Source organism: Protopterus annectens, chromosome 6.part0 (genome assembly GCF_019279795.1).
Source record: "Protopterus annectens isolate FY-2018-M chromosome 6.part0, PAN1.0, whole genome shotgun sequence".
NCBI lineage: Eukaryota > Metazoa > Chordata > Ceratodontiformes > Protopteridae > Protopterus > Protopterus annectens.
In genome coordinates, this window is record NC_056737.1 from 594,734,989 (window position 1) to 594,752,879 (window position 17,891).

Sequence of the window (17,891 nt, forward strand, 5' to 3'; positions counted from 1 at the left end):
AGTTAACTATAATCTTGCCTAGAAGATTTCAGTAAAGGGATATTAAGACTGCCTCCCCTCCATGACCTCACAAGGTGTCCAATGCTTTGGAGAGGCATGGCAAGAGGTTAAACATGTCTGACACACTGAGAATTAAGGCCATCAGCTGTGCACATCTAGCATCTAAATGTGAGTCTTTCCTAATGAAGATAGTGCTAGGCAAGGTCTAGGATCTCAAGGATTTGGGGGTTATAGAAGGCCTCTTCCAGACCTTGTCTACAACTGCTTAGCTGTGCTTTTGGGTACGTATATGCAATATGGATTGTTTGTATGCTGTAGATAGGACAGCAGACACAGACTGTGCCAGGGTCCAATGGAATACCCCCTTGACAGGAGAAGTAGGATACTGTTGAGAGAATTCAACATATGTTTCCCATACCTGCAGGCCTAAAGCAGTGGAATCACACCAGTGAAGATACTTGGAAACAATTTTATCCCATTGATGAACTTCAACACCGCTGAATACAGAGGCCCAAAGCAAATAGGCAAGCCTGCCAGATTTGACAATTCAGACCCAATTTCTAGCTCAAAGGAATCATTTTCTTAGTTGCAACTGTTTTGCACCAACATTTTTGTCAAGTAATCTGTAGACAATTTTTAAAATCTGATAAAGTGTTACATTCCCAAAGACATCATGTTTCCAATTTCTTATCTCTTCCCTGTCACATGCCCATGTAAACTTTTCATTTATTTACATTAAAATCCTTTCAGGATTAAGCATTCATTGTAGAGAAACACTCCCCACAATACAAAGCAAAACAAAACTTTGTTGACACATGTCCAACATTTGCTGTCTGCTCTAGGAAGAACCTCTGGTCTAGTTTAGGTATAAAAACTACCTGTGCAGGCACTTCCATTCAAATATCTGAATCCTTTTGGACTGTGTTGTTGGATACTTGGAAGCCCCACTGTTTCTGTGCAATTTGTCTTTCTATACTCTCTTCTCAGTCTTTGAATACACACTACTGATAACCACTTAACAGCATCTTCTATTCTAGACCCAACTAAAAACTGAACCAGAGCTACTCTTTTACAAACATTTCCCTATCCCTTTCTTTCATCTTGTACTGTGTTATCAATCCCTGATATGGAAGGTAATCTCTCATCTGCAATCCAAACTCTTGCTTAGCCTCATTCCACTCTTTTCCCTTTTCTTCCGAAATTGTTTAATCCCAATACCTTGGTTCTTTTGCTTATTTCCTCCAGTAAATTCCAGCCTCACTCTTGACTGTTTTGTATACAAGTTGCAGACATTCCTATTGGTAAAGCCTCCTTCCTGCACTGACTTAGTTCTCAGAATACTTTCTGCTACTTTATTAATGTAATATGTATTGTTACTGTTCTTTTTTAAGGATTACATTCAAAAGTAGTGCCTCATTATCTCTCAGACTTCCCCATGTTTCAATATCAGTCTTTTCAACTTTGATTTATGCTGTTCTGCTTGAGTTATATATCAGCCATAACTTCATCAGATAACCCTAAACTACCTTGATCTATGAAAAGAATCAATTTAATTATTTTCCTCTTCTCCTCACAGATACATTCATTCAACTCTAATTTGTCATCTATAATTTCTCCTCCATTTGAAAAAACAGTCTAACCTTAATACAAGACTTAAACGACTAAATATATTTTCACTTCTTGTATCCTTCTGTCCCTATCCATAATCAAGAGCTTCCAGTTTCTTAATTTTTGTATTATCTTTTGTTTAGTCTCTTCACCACATATCTTTAGCTGCCATAATTCTTTTTAATTCATAACATCCAATACTTTATCTTATCTTGTCCCCAATGGTATTATTAAAATTGTGTTATAGAATAGATTACAAAAGTCAGATTATCTGCATGCCTTCTAGATTTCAAAGAGAGTAAATGGAGAGTCTAGTCTAGTTTTTTTTTATTATTTATTTATTTATTGTATTTATTTATTTTTACCAGGGGCTAATTTTTCAGAGATAGTGCTTCTTGTGCATGAGTTTAATGAATTGTTTGTTTTTCCTTACATGAGTCTGGTAGTTCTTGCCGAAGAGTTTAATGAATCATATTGTTTTTTTACAGGGGACAGTAGTTTTTGTTGAAGACTTTAATGAATCTTGTTTTTTATAGGGCACAGTAGTTCTTGTTGAGGAGCTTAAATAAAAAGGCGGCTCTTGCCATTACTGGAAACCATTTAGCTTTAGCTATAGTTATGCTTTGATGTTTTCTGTTGATTGCTAAGTGAATAAATCTAAGAATTCCGCCTTTTGTGGACTATAGAATGGAATGGTTGTATGGTAGGGAAAGAGAGTAAGGCAATTATGGTCAGTATATATTTCAGCCTAGGGAAAACCATCTAACTTCATTTACAATTATTTATATGTTCATAGGATGTTACTAGGTTATTGACCCAAGGGTCTTTACAAGCCTAACTGTAAAATTCCAATATAATACGAGATGAGAGATGTCATCTATGCCCGAGATTTTTCTAGCAAGGATTACCCATGTCCAAAAGAGAAGCAGGAGCAATCCCAGGCAGAAATTTATGGTTTCCCATCCAGTAATCCAGGTTGCACTTAAACAGGGTCATGGAGGTGATGTGTTTGACATGGATTGGAAGCCTATTCCAGAGGAGTGCAACCTCTGAGAGATGTATCTGTCTCTCCAGCAGGTCCTATTTATATCACAGGCTAGAATGATGTCCCTGGAATGGGTGACTGTAGTCCCATTTGATTTACGAATCTGCAGCATTTTCATTAGATTTGGGTCAGAGAAAGCTGTGTAAACCAGACACAAGTTGCCTCCAAGTACGTATATGCTACTGACTACAGTGGCAGTGACTTCAATCTGTCCGCTCAAGACGTGCTGGAGATCCTGAATTTTCTTAGTTAGAAATCTTTGAGGTCTCTTAAGCTACTGCAGGTGTTTGGTACAGTACATACCAAAGGGAGCATTATATTCAGTAATAGTCCGGATGAGGGATGAGTACAGGGGACTTATAACCTCTTTTGCTCTTGAGGCAATGCCTTTGCTAATCATGTCAGTGACGTAGAACATCTTGCTCACCACAGTAGACACATGATGGTCGAAGTTGAGGTCACAGTCAACTTGTATTCCAAGGTCTCTCACTACAAAATTGGTACCTAGGGCATTATTGTTTATTTTATAATCAGCAGGGACATTGTTTTTACAGAAGGGAGTGATGATGCATTTTTTAGCATTTAGTTTAAGAAAATGACTTTTGCACCAATCTTTGGTCTGTGTAAGCCCCTTTTGAAGAATGCTGACATTGCTAGGGGATTCAATGATAGCACCTAATTTACAGTCATCTGCAGACTTAGTTAGCCACAGCCCCTCCATTTTTGCCTGGACTTCAGAGAAATACATGCCAAACAAGAGGGCGCCCAGCATTGACCCTTGTGGGACCCCACTGGTGACAGGTCTGCTGGTAAAGGTTAAGTCTCCCACTTTGACTAAGTGTTGTAGATCTGTGAGCCAGTTTGCGAACCACCTGACAACATAGGAGTTGTGGGATTGTATCGAAGGCCTTATCCAAGTCATGATAGGCTGTGTGCACTGCTTTGCTTTTGTCTATGGCTATGGTCACATTCTCGAAGAAGTCCACCAGGTTTAGCAGGCATGACCTACCCTTGACAAAACCAAACTGGGATGGATCTAGGATATGGAGATCACCTATAGCCTTATTTATGAGATCCATGAGAAGAGGCTGGTTAAACTTATGGGTCTGTAGTTACCTGGGTCTGTTGACTAGCTGCCCTTGTGGAGGGGGATAACAGTCACTGTTTTCCATTCAGTGGGGATAAAGCCAGTACTCAGGCTGTGGTTGAATAGGGTGCCTAGAGGAGTAGCTAGCTGTTGTTTAAGAACATTAAGAACACAGCCCGGAATGTCATCTGGTCCCATGAAGGCTGTGTTCTTAGTCTTGGATAGAACACTGATGACTTGCTCTTTGGAGATGCAGAGAGGAGTGATTTTGAATACATGGTTTGTGGTATGCTTGGGGGGATAGGGGGTGAAATTTTCACCAAACCTATCTACTAGCAGGTATGCAATTTCTGCTGGGTCAGTGTGTGAGATACCATCCGCAATTATTTCAGCATACATCTGAGTCCTATCTTTTAGTTTGCAAACGTAGCTGAAAAGGCCTTATGGTTATCCTTGACTATGGTTGCTAAATTTTTCCTCATAGTTGCTCTTTGAGGGTTTTATGAGTTATCTTATTTGCTTGTTTAGGCAGAGGAGGGTGCTCTTCCAATTCTGGTTTCTCACTTTTGTATTTTTAGACAACAGCTTCTTTCACTTATTGTATAATCTGTTAATGCTAGACGTTCACCAGGATGGTTTGTTTTTTCTTGAGGATCTCGCTTTATTCCTGTCGGGCACAGTTGTGCCTATATATTTTTGTAGATGTTTATACAGGCCATCAGTGTATACTTTACTATAGCCATCAATGCCATTTGTGGAAACTGGCGCTTGGAAATCTGTTATACCATCCCTTAGGAGGGTATACTTAACTTTGGTGAAGCTTTTTAGCCTGACTTCTCCTTTGGGGGGGGGTTCTGGTGTTATTGCTACTTTAGGAATGACTGATTTATTGTCAGATTTAACCAGTGCGGGCCATACACTTGAGGCATTGCATCTGTCACTTATATTGGTGAGGACCAGGTCTAGAATATGAGAGTCCTTTGTTGTGTGGTGCAATATTTGTTCCAGGGAATTTGAGTTAACAAAGTCCATGAACTTTTGTGCGAGTGAGTTTGGGCTCTTATAAGATTACCAATGAAGGGGTAGTTGAAATCACCCATGACTAGGGTGTTAGGTTGTACTTTGATTGTCCCAACTAGACCTGCATAAGCTATGTGAGCTACTTGGGTCACAGAAGGGGACTTGTAACTGATGATGATATATATATGAAGGCCGATCTTACCCACAGTAATCTGGACTTGAAATAACTCCAAAGAGTTATTGTGTCTAACCAGTCTAGAGGCATAATTATCTTTAATGAAGATAGATACTCCACCTCTATTGGTTCTCAAACCTTCAATTTGTGGTCTGAAAACATAGAAAACATTGTAGCCTTGCAAGGCTGGGGTACTTTTTGTGGCCTTGAACCAGGTTTCTGTGACTGCACAGATGTCAATATCTTCCAGGGAGAGGAGTGATTCCAGAGAGTGCAGTTTCTGATTTAAACTACTAGCATTAAGCAGCACGACCCTTATTTTCTTTGTGTTTGATATTTTCACATCAGAAATTTTGTTTTTGTGACGTTGCCTAAAAAATGCAGTATGGAGGAGGCAAGTGCTGTAACCAGCAACCAAAAGCATGGAGGTACCAGGTGAAGTCCATCTCTGGAAAAGCAGCGTGGTCTGGCCACTATGTCATCCCAGGCTGACAGGAACTGGATCCCCTTAGAATGACACCAGAAGCTAAGCCAATTATTGATGTAAATCATTTTTGTTTATATTGTGGCATCATCCCAGGCGAGAGTAAAATGCTGCTCAAAGCTAGGTACATACCTGCTTGGGACACATATTCAGAGAGCTCAATCATGTCTCTCTTCATATAGTCCAGAGAGGTATGTCTCAAGTCATTCACACCAACATGAACTACAACGGAGTCATAACGGTACTTGTTGTTGAGAGTCTTGAGTGCATGTGTGATCTGATGAATCCTTACACCAGACACACAGTTGATCATAACCTTCTCCTTATTTAACCTGGTGAGTGGGGTGTCTGTATGTCTCACTGTAGTGTCACCTATAACTAAAACATTTGGATATGCATTGCCTTAAGGGCTTATTTGGTGAGACACTGGTGCTAGTAATTTTATGTGTATCGGGTCCTTTGGGTGTAGTATTAGGTGTAGCATGTTTGTGTTTTGGAGGCTATTTTAGGGGGACTAGCCTATGGGGTGTACAGTAGGAGGTCTACACAAAAAGGGGATCTGTAGGGTCTGATGTTGATAGGTAAGAGGTAAAATCACTGCTGTGTGGTTCACTGAACAGCTGAGAATTGTTTAGGAATTGCTGTGCTAGACAGCAGCCACTTCTAAGGGTAAATACATCTATTGGTAAATACATCTATTGGTGCTTTTGCGTCTATAACCGCCAAGAGTTACCTCCTTCTGCATGGTGGTGGGTGATGGTGTGCTATGCACAAACAAGAGCAAAGCAGCTATTGTAATACAAAGAAACCAATGAAAAAAAATCAAACTGAGCCCTGAACCAATTAATTAGCTCAAACTGAGCCCTGTACCAGTAACTTTCGCTTAGATAGTCCTACTGTACACTCCTTTCATGAGGTTATGGAGGGGTTTCTCCAAAAGAAGATGGCCTGAAATTTAGTGCTCAATCCTCAAACAGAACTGGATTCAGCTGGTATGAATCCAATCTGTACTATGGCCAACAGAAGTTCATAGGTTCATAGGTAGGTACTAGGCCAAGGGCCTATGCAAGCCTAGCCAACAAGGTTCCCTGGCTTACGCCACCCAAGAAAGTTATTTTCCTGTGCCACTGATGAGCAGAGACACACAAGTGATCCCCGGGGTGTATTTCCTATTTCCTATCCACTCATCAAGACTTTTCTTGAAGAGTGCTAATGAAGAACTTTGCTTGACATAGATGGGTAGCCTGTTCCAGAGTATGGGAAGTCTCTGGGATAGGAATCTATCCCTCCAGCATGTCCTGTTTATTGTGGTGACAAGGTTTAGGTCTCTAGAGCGTGTAGCTCGGAGGGATTGGGATTTCTTTAGGTGTAGCATGTCCAACAGCTCTGGGTTTGACATAGCTTTATATGTTAGGCAGAGATCACCTCTGAGTAGGCGATATGCTACGGAGTAAAGCTGGAGTTTTTTGAGGCGGTCAGTGTAGGGCATATGTTTGAGTCCAGTAATCCTCTTTGTGAGGTACTTCTGTGGCCTTTCCAGCTGCTGCAGATGTCTTGTGAGGTACATTCCAAAAGGGGCGTTGTACTCTATAATGGGTCTAATGAGTGATGAGTAGAGGGTAGCGATGACCTCTTCTTTCCTGGACGAGAACCCTTTTATGATGAGGTGTGTCACATAGAAGGACTTCTGACTACTGTGGCGATGTGACTATCAAAGGAGAGACTACTGTCCACCTGGGTCCCAAGGTCTCTTATCACGCATTCGGTGTTAAGTAGATTGCTGCCTATGTGGTAGTTCATGGGTACAGAGTTTTTACCAAAGGGGATGACACTGCACTTTTTGGCATTGAGCTTAAGGCCATGGCTCTGACACCAGGCATCTGTCTCAGAGAGGCCCTTCTGTAGGATGTTCACATCATTTGGGGACTTGACTATGGCTCCTAGTTTGCAGTCATCTGCGAACTTCGTTAGCCAGAGGCCTTCTGTGTTAGCCTGTACTTCAGAGAAGTAGATACCAAACAGGAACGGTCCCAGGATGGAACCCTGTGGTACTCCACTTGTCACTGGTTTGAGGTCAGATTTGGAGTCTGCAACATTTACAGTGTGGGTTCTGTCAGTGAGCCAGTTGGCAACCCATCCTGTGACGTAGGGATTTATGCCTAGTTTATTGAGTTTAGCTATAATTCCAGAATGGGGAATGGTGTTGAAAGCCTTGGCGAGGTCAGGATAGGCTGTGTGAACCACTTTACCCTCATCTACAGCTTTGGTGACTGCCTCAAAGAAGTCAATCAGGTTTAGGAGGCATGATCTGCCTTTCACAAATCCGAACTGGGTGGGATCCAGAGTTTGGAAGTTACCAGTGTCTTTGTTTATGAGTTCCATGATGATATGTTCCATGGCTTTGCAGACCAGGCTCATCAGGCTAATAGGTCTATAGTTCCCAGGATCAGTGGTGGCTCCCCCTTTGTGGAGTGGGATAACTGTTGCTGTGCACCATTCAGTGGGCACAAAGCCTTATGCGAGGCTATTATTGAACATGGTGCTTAAGTGGGGAGCCAGTTCATTCTGAAGTTCGTGTAAAACGCAGCCTGGGATGTTGTCCGGTCCCATGGATGCTTTGTTTTTGGCTTTAGAGAGTGCAGCTTTCACCTGCGTAGTTGTGATTACAGGGACTCTGCATTCTTCCTGTATAGATATGGGCCCCTTAGGGGGTGAGGGGGGGGGGTAAAGTTAGCACTGAACCTATCTGCCAGGATGTTGGCTATATCAGTTGGTTTTGTAATTTTCATGCCTTTGTGCTGTAACTCAGAGCAGATCTGGGTGTTGCCATTGAGATTCTTGACATAGCTATAGAATGCTTTGTGGTTGTCCTTAGAATTAGTGGCAATTTTATTTTCGTAGCTAGCTTTGGAGGATCTTATAAGGGATCTCAGCTTCTTACTGAGGCTGACCAGGGAGCTCCTCCACTCATGGGATTTTACTCTCTTTTGCAACAGTTTCTTCCTTCTGTTGTACAGTTTGTTTATGGCAGGGGACCACCAGATTGGCTTCCTTTTTTTGGAGGATAGCGTCTTGGTTCTGTTTGGGATAGCACAATCCATGCACTCATGTAGGTGCTTATAGAGTGCATTTGTGTAGGATTCAGCAGTTGTAACTGTATTGTCCATCTGCATGGGTGTCATGAAGTTCACTACTTCAGTCTTAAGAAGCATGAAGTTGGCTTTGGAGAAATTTCTTACAGTGGTTTCCTTAATGGGGGGTGGGATGTGAATATCAAGGGTGATTAGCTTATGGTCGGATCGGACCAACGAGGAGTTGACTTCAGGTGTGGAACACCGGTCACTCATGTTAGTAAAGACTAGGTCTAGGATATTGTTGCCCTTGGTGGGGGTGTGGATAAGTTGATCTAGGGCATTGGAGTTTATGAATTCCAGAAAGCGTTGCGCTAAGGAGTTAGTACATGAGTAGTTTTGAAAGTACAGTTGTGTACACTTACCATAAATGTAGATGCTCAAGTGTATTCACTGTTGCAGTCATCACATTTGGGTTATCTGCTTGTAGTAGCCCTCAGTTGGCCTGATTAACAAAGTCTTGGGTCCTGCATTGATTGCTGTCCCTTCTTCCATGACGTCAGGTCATCAGGGGTATAAAACATGCAGCCGACGCCATTACATCAGTTTTTCTTGCCCCAGATGTCAGGTGCCCCCCTAATGGGAAGCAATTAAATCTATAAATATGCAAGGTTATACCTCCAACAAAAAAGCAAATACACCAAAAAGCTTTTGAGCATAGTAAAGTATTGTAGAGTTATAGCCAAAAGAAGAAAGGGGACTGGAGGGAGGGTAACCAGGACTGCAACAGTGAATACACTCGAACATCTACATTTATGGTAAGTGTACACAGCTGTACTATGTTCTTCATGTTTCACTGTTGCAGTCACCACATTTGGGTAAATTCCCAAAGCTAAGAATGGGAGGAGGAATTTAGATAGCATTAGGACCAGCTATAAGGCCCTGCAAGACTGCAATGGCAAAACGAGCTCTGGATTTAGAGAAAATTGGCAGATGGTAATGCTTGGTGAAAGTATGTACTGAACTCCAGGTAGGAATTTCTAGGATGTCCCTGGTAGGGATGCTTCTAAGAAAAGCTGTAGAGGTAGATGCAGCCCTGGTTGAGTGGGGTCTGTTCCCCTGTGGGATAGGTTTTCCATGGTGCTTGTAACAGAAATGAATGCAATGGCCTATCCATTTGGAAATGGTTTGCTTTGAAATAGCCTTCCCCTCTGCCCCTGTAGCAAATACCACCAGCAGTTGATCAGATTTCCTTTGAGGTTTAGTCCTGTCCAAGTAGAATCTAAGTTGTATGTGCACGTCTAAGGAGTGCAGTATCCATTCCCCTTTGTTCTGTGGGTTAGGAAAGAAGGTTGACAAATGAATGGACTGATTAAGGGCCACACTGGATACCACCTTGGGCATGAAGGAGGAATTGATCCTTAGGGACACCCTGTCCGCATGAAAGATGATTAAAGGCTCCACTGCCATGAAGGCCTGTAATTCAGATACCCTTCTTGCTGAATTGATTGTTAAAAGGAAAGCTGTTTTCCAAGAGAGGAATTTTAAATCTACAGTGGCAGCTGGCTCGAAAGGAGGAAGGGTGAGCTTTTCCAATACGAAGGTAAGGTCCCAGGCTGGAGTTGGAGCTCTTCTGGGTGGTAGTAGATTTTTGGCCCCTCTGAGGAACTGCTTAAGCAGTGGATGAGAGAAGAGGGGAGGTTCTGTGTTATATTGAGCTGAAATGGCTGAGGCGTGAATTTTGATGGAGGAGAAAGACAGGCCCTTGTGAAGCATCTCAGTTAAGTATTATAAAATCTGAGGTAAACTGGGCACTGCTGTGCTCATCCCTTGAGACTGGTTCCAGGCACAGAATCTTTTCCAGTTTTCAGCATAAGATTTTCTAGTACTAGGCCTCCTTGCCTCTAAAAGGATATCCATCACTGGTTTACTGAGGGATAGTAAAGGAGAGATTAGGTAATTAGCCAGGCTGCTAGGTTCTGTGTATGAAGCTGAGGGTGCAGAATCTGATTCTCCTGCTGAGACAATAGGCTAGGAGTCTGAGGCAGGTGCCATGGGGCTAACAGTGACACACTGCGCAAGAGGGGGTACCAGTGTTGGCATGGCCAGTCTGGTGCAATCAAAATCGTCCTTGGTTTGTCTTGTGTGATCTTTAGTAGTACTTTGGAGAGCAGAGGCAGAGGAGGAAAGGCATAAACTGATAGGTTTTTCCAGCTGAAGGACAGAGCATCCACTTTCCAAGCTTGTTTGTGGGGAGTCCGTGTGCAAAATTTGTTCAATTGATAGTTCTGGGGGGAGGCAAACAGGTATATATCTGGGCTCCCCCATTTGCTTGTCAACATGTTGAAAATCCTTGGCTACAGCTTCCACTCGTGTGGGTCCAAGAAGTTTCTGCTTAGTTCATCTGCCAGTGTATTTAGTTTCCCTAGCAGGAATTGAGCTTGTAGATGCACTTGGTAGCTCAGGGCTATGTTCCACAATGCCATGACTAGTCTGCATAGGGGGTAAGAATGTGTACCCCCCTGCTTGTTTATGTACCACATAACAGTGGTGTTATCCGTCTTTACCATTAATTGTCCTGGAAGAATGTGGTCAGTGATGGCTGTCAGAGCATTCTGTACAGTTAACATTTCTTTTTGATTGATATTCAAGTGCATTTGACTTGGGTTCCATTTGCCCTGAATGCACTTCCCTGCTGGGTGAGCCCCCATGCATAATCTGATGTGTCTGTTGTTAGGGTTTGAGTGGCGGGGGTGGTGTGAATGGTAGTCCCTTGTTTTGGTGGCAGGCCTCTGCCCACCAAAGAAACTCTAGGCATAGGCAAGGTATGATAGGATTCATTGCTTCTAGATCCTGAGAATGTTGACACCATAGGCTTTTTAGATACCATTGTAGTTTCCTCATATGCAGTCTTGCATATGGAATTAGAAGAATGCAGGAGGCCATGAACCCCAAGGCTTGTAGTATTTGCCTTGCAGATAGTAGGGTTTTTGTGGCCACTTGTTTGAAGTAGGTTGTCAAATGAATGTGTTTCTCTGGCATGAGGAAAGCCATCTGGAAAGTTGTATTCAGGCTTGCTCCCAGGAATATGATTTGTTGACAGGGTACCAGGTGTAATTTCTTTTCGTTTATGGTGCTGCAGACAAGTTAGCACCTTTGTACAAAAGCCAGATGATTCAAAAGTATGTCCTGGCTTTCTGCCTGAATTAAACAATCGTCCAGGTATGGGTATATTTGAATATGTCTTTGCCTGCAAAATGCGATGACTGGGGCTAGGCACTTTGTGAATACCCTGGGTGCAGTAGATAAGCTAAAGGACAATGCAGAGAACTGGTAGTGATTGTAGCCTGCTTTGCAGCGTAGGTATCTTCTGCAAGATTCCCCTGATTGGGATGTGCAGGTATGCTTCCTTTAAATCGAGTGTTACCATCCAGGCATCTTTTCCTAGCATAGAAAGCAACTGGTGAAGAGTCAGCATCTTGAATTTTGGAATCACCAAAAAGGTGTTTAGAGTAGACGGGTCCAGAATAGGATGCCATGAATTGTCTTTTCTGGGTACCAGGAAAAGTCTTGAGTAGAAACCTTGTCCTTTTTCCTCTTGTGTTACAGTTTGAATAACCTTTATGTTTAAAAGAAAGAGTATTTGCTTTTTAGCCTCTGCCCACTGATTTGGGGGGGTAGATCTGGCCAACTTTTTGGCATTGGTAATGTGTGGAAGTGAAATCTGTATCCCTGGGACACTATATTTAAAACCCATTTCTCCTGGGTAATGAGTTCCCAGTTTTTGGCCTGCAGACCAATCTTTCCCCCTAAAGGAGCATTCAGTTGAGAAGTGATTGGAAGTTTTAAAAACAAGTCATTGAGACAGTTTTCCATAGGGGGGAGTCTTACTACTCCCAGATTTTGAAGCAGAAGCCCCCCACTGCTTAGTCTTGTGCGTACCCTGGGACTAAAACCTGGGATTTCTGCTGTGTCTGGGTTTGGATTGAGAAGGCCTGCAAGGAGCCGGAAAGGACCAATTCTTAGAAGGCCAATGCCTACTAAATCTTGGAGGCTGAACTTGTAAGAAATCTTTAACAGTTTGGATAGATTTAGCTTTATCTTCCATCATTTTAAGAACTTCCTCAGCGTTGTTGCCAAACAGGCAGTCCTGATTTAAGGGAGCATCCAACAGTTTAGCTTTAACATGATCAGGCAAAAATTGCTCCTTAAGCCAAGCATGCCTTCTGAGTACAGACCCAGTGACAGCAGCCCTGCAAGAGGCCTCTAAAGAATCAAATCCACATTGCAAAGTATGTTTTCCAACCTGTTCAGTAGAATGCATTAAATCCTGTAGTTCCTTATTTTCAGCACAGTCAGGAACCAACATCATTTTCTGTTTAAGCAATCCAATAATATGTTGTTGATACTTTAACATATGAAACTGACAGTTTAAGGCCCTAATGGCCAAGGTTGCAGAAGTGTAAACCTTCTTACCCCATCTATCCAGTGCCCTTGAGTCTCTATCAGAAGGGGTAGGGTTTTTGGCAGTAGAGGCCTTAATGCCTATGGGTCCCTGTGAAATAGTCTCTGGATCCGCAGTAGGATTTTTAAAAAGAAGCTTGTGATAATCAGGAACCATGTAATATCTGTCAGGTTTTCTGGGAGCAGAAGGCAAAGAATCAGGGGCTAAACTAGATTCCAAAAAGGCATCAACAACAATGTCTAGTACAGGAGGTATAGCTAAAGGCCTATGCTGAGGCAAGAGTAAGAAATCCCTAAGCCTCTTTTTCGAATCAGAAAAATCCTGGCTTTCCCAGTGGAAATGCTCCCTTAGAGTGTGCAAGGTTTCACCAAAAGAACAATCCTCTGGAGGGGAAGCAGAGAGAATAGAGTCCTCTGTATCAGAATCCTCATAAGTAGATAAGGGTAAATCCAGATCATCAGAAGAATCAGAAAAATCAGAATCCTTGTCAGAAGATTCATAATTAGTTTCACTCCTAGGTCTCTTAGATGAGGGTGGTTGTCTTCCCCTGATTAAAGTTATAAGATCTTCAGCCATTCTTATCATTTGTTTTTTAGGCATAGAGGCCTGAGCATGCGGCCTGGGCATCGGTTTTCTAGGCATGGTTCGAGGTTTAGGCCTTAAAGAAGAAGGAGGCATCGGTTTAATATGCAAGTCTGTAGGCCTAAATACACCCTCAGAAGCCAGGGCCTGCACAGTGGCTCCAGACCCATCCAAGGTAGAGACATCCACAAGTTCCACAGTTTAAGCATCTCCCGGCATACCGGTCTCCGAATGGGTCTCAGTAGAGGCCTGCGAATCAGAAGTAGCGGGTATCAGGGGCTGCAAAAGCACCTCGTTGAGTACCGGCGAACTGGCGACTGGCTTAGGAGAAGCATCGTCGGCAGCTTTGGACCTAGGTGGCCTGTCTCTGTCTTTATCTTTGCATTTTTTCGGAATTCTGGTAGTCAGATGGCTTACCGATGACATTTCTGGACAATTGAACCGAGAAACGAAATATTTAGAGACGAAAATATACTGATGACGGATAATGCGTTGTTTAAATAAAGCACAAAACCAACAGCAAGGTACGTTGTGGTCACGGCCTAGGCAAGGAATACAGTACGAATGAAAATCTTTGTGAAATATTTGCTTTCCACAAGAAATGCAATTATTAACTTTTACTGACATCGGTAAGGAGCAAGAAAAAGTTTCCCCAACTGGGTACTTAGCTTTAGTTGAAGACTTCGGTTCTGAAACTCGAAAATGAAAATTTCAGGGGTCGGGCGACCGGCACTTGCAAACTGCTTCTGCTTTGGGCACCGCACGGCAAGAAAGACTAATGTAATGGCATCGGCTGCATGTTTTATACCTCTGACGACCTGACGTCATGGAAGAAGGGACAGCAACCGACGCAGGACCCAAGACTTTGTTATCAGGCCGACTGAAGGCTACTGCAAGCAGATAACCCAAATGTAATGACTGCAACAGTGAAACATGAAGAGCATCAAGAGAATTAAAGCAGAATACTTTTTTCTTAAATTAAATAGGCAACAGAGTAAAAAGGCGGCACAGTTTTTTTTCTTAAATTAAATATAGCAACAGAATAAAACAGCAGAACAGATCTTTTCTTAAGTAAGTAAAAGCAGCAGTTGGTGTGAAATGCAGTCAAGTTGCATTATACTTAAGGACCGCATTTGAGCAAATATTTCAGCTATGGAAAGGATCATGATGGACCTCATAAATAAAGATATTGAGGACCTACAAACACTGGATCCTACCCAGTTTGGCTTTGTTAAGGGCAGATCCTGCCTCTTAAACCTGGTTGATTTCTTTGAAACAGTCAGCAAGGCCATTGACGAGGGGAAGGTGGTCCACACAGCCTGCCTGGACCTCGCAAAAGCCTTCAATACAATACCCCACTCGGGCATTATAGATAAGCTCACCAGCTTAAATATAAACCCCTATGTCACTAGATGGATTGCAAACTGGCTCAAGGACAGAACCCACATGGTTAGAATTGCTGGAGCCATGTCAGACTCCAAACCAGTTACAAGTGGTGTCCCACAAGGCTCAGTCCTGGGACCTCTCTTGTTCGGTATATATTTCTCGGAGGTACAGGCCAACATGGAAGGTCTGTGGCTGACCAAGTTCGCAGATGACTGCAAACTGGGCGCCATAATCGACTCTCGAGCCGACACAAGCATCCTCCAAAAGGGCCTCATAGAAACAGACAACTGGTGCCAGAGCCATGGCCTCAAGCTAAATGCCAAAAAGTGTATAGTCATTCCCTTTGGCAAAAACAAAGTGCCCACAAATTACCACATAGGTGGTAATCCATTAAGTACAGAAGAAGTAATTAGGGACCTGGGGACCCAAGTTGATAGCAGTCTCTCATTTGACAACCACGTGGCCAAAGTGGTTAGAAAAACATTTTATATAGCCCACCTAATCATGAAGGGATTCACATCTAGATCAGGGGAGGTCATTGTGCCTCTTTACTCATCCCTCATCAGGCCCATAATTGAGTACAATGCCCCTTTTGGGATCTACCTTACCAGACACCTGCAGCAACTGGAAAGACCCCAAAAGTACCTCACCAAGAGGATCAAAGGGCTCAAACAGATGCCATATGCTGCCCTGTTAAAGAAACTCCAGCTCTACTCAGTGGCATACCGCCTGTTCAGAGGCGATCTGTGCCTGACGTATAAAGCCATGTCCAACCCGGAATTAATGGACATGCTGCACCTCAGAAAATCCAAATCCCATCGAGCTACACGCTCGAGAGTTGAACCTCAGCACTGAAATAAATAGGACATGCTGGAGGGACAGATTCATAACCCAGAGGCTCCCTTCACTCTGGAATAAAATCCCAGTCCAGGTTAGGCAGAGTCCCTCATTGACTCTCTTCAAGAGGAATCTTGATGAGTGGATGGGAGATCATAGGTTTACCCCGGGTATCACTTCTGTGTCACTGTTAGACAGAGGCACAGTATACTAACCTTGAAAAAGGGCATAGCAAAATAAATTTAAAACGGGTGGCGACAGGAGCGTCCCTAGGTCAACTGGTGCCCTAGGCAAAACAGCTCCACGGCGCCCCCCAACACATTACCTGTGCCCCCATCCTGGTATACCTACACCAAATAAATACTGGAAAAGTGCCCCTGCTACACCAGCGCCCTAGGCGGCCGCCTAGTTGGCCTATGCCTAAGGCCGGCCATGGGTGGCGAAAGACAAACACATTCTGGCTAGGCTTATAAATGCCCTAGGGCAGATAGCCTAGTATGAACCTATGAACCTATGAAGTTTAACAAATGCAGTAGTAAAATTGAAACCAGCATTTGTAGTTCTCTTGGATGGTTCAGTATGATCAAAGGAGCAGAGGCTGATTGTCTACCTCTCTGGAGCCTAAGTCTCTGGATCCTTTCTAAGACAAGCACTACCCTGCTCAAATGTGGTCCTTAAGTATAATACAAGTGCAAAGCAGCTAATACAAAGAAACCAATGAAAAAGCTCAGACTGAGCCCTGAACCAATGAAATAGCTCAGACTTGCTCAGTTAATGAAAACATTTTGAATTGGACAGTACCTTCTGTGATTGAACCTCTGTATGAAAATGAAAAGAGAAATTATAATCAAGAATAATCCCTATGCACAATTTTTGTGATATAACTGGTAATGGTGTACTAGTTTGGTCTATTATTGATAAGTTATGAGCCAAGGGAAATTTCTGTGGGCTTCTCAGAAGCATCAATGTAAGTTTTTGCAGGTTTATAGATTGCTACTGGTGAGTGAATTCAAGGAGAGTGTTTCTGTAAAGTTAGTGTAGATTTTAGGGCCTCGGTAATCACTGTATCATCTGTATGTATTACAGTTGATATGAGGTAGATTCCAAGATATAATTTATAGAAAGGAAGAACAATACTAGGTCAAGTATCCTTTAAATACCCCCGTGAAGAAAGAGCCATCTTAAAATTTTCCAGTGGCCCTCCTTATTGGTGACAATACTGAAATTTCTATACATTTTGAAGTGGTTTTAATACTTATTTTAAGTAAATGACAATGGAAATTGGTTGTGAGATTACAAAAAGTTCATTGCATTGTTGTAGCAGATATACACGAGGACCTTGTGGTGCTTGGAGTAACCCCCTTACCACATAAACTGACAAACTACATTGTACTACTACAGAAAGGTTGGCTTTGGGTTTTTCATGCTTATAAAGATCGTCTTGTTCAATTTTCTTGTAGATAAAACTTTCCACTGTGATGTCTGAGAGGGAAATGTATAGAAATAGGAGAAGTATCTGTTTGCTCTACCTATAATATCTCACTGTCCAACTCAAGATGCAGATATTTGCAGTAAAAAGATATCTCTTTTCTCCCTGTAAAGTCAGATTAACAACTTGGCACATCAAGTAGAATGCGTCACTTTGAAAGTGAATAAACATAGAACTGAAACTTAACGTAAGTTACAGCTTGCTCTTATTTTCCCAGAATACAAAATACCTTCTGTCACTTAATTTTTGAGGTTTCCATACATAAAAATTGAATGAATAAGAAAGAAATAAAACATTAATAACATACTACAGACACTTTTGAAGTATATTTAAACTTTAGTGTCTAGATCAAGTTCATATTGAAATGAAGCTTTATCTTTCTAGACACATTTTAAGTAGATTAGAGAATGACCAGTAAAGAAATTCACTTTCTAATGTATATAGAAATATTACTGACAAAGTATGTGCATACTGCTCTGTGGAAATATCTGCATATTGGTAACTATTCAGTATCAGTCTGCTTCACATAGTCTCCTGTGTAAAAGGACATTTGCCATTAAGAGCAACCCTTTCAAAAACTGTAGTGAATAAATAAATGTTAATCTTTGAAGGACTGAATGTGATAAGACTATTAAGATGCCT

At 42.3% G+C, this 17,891-nt stretch overlaps 1 protein-coding gene across 1 annotated transcript in view; it reads left to right on the forward strand.

Moving 5' to 3' along the window:
- The window catches only part of TPP1 (tripeptidyl peptidase 1), a 1,081,063-nt gene that overhangs the window by 898,036 nt on the left and 165,136 nt on the right, over nt 1-17,891 (forward strand). The gene's annotated exons all lie outside the window — the stretch shown is intronic.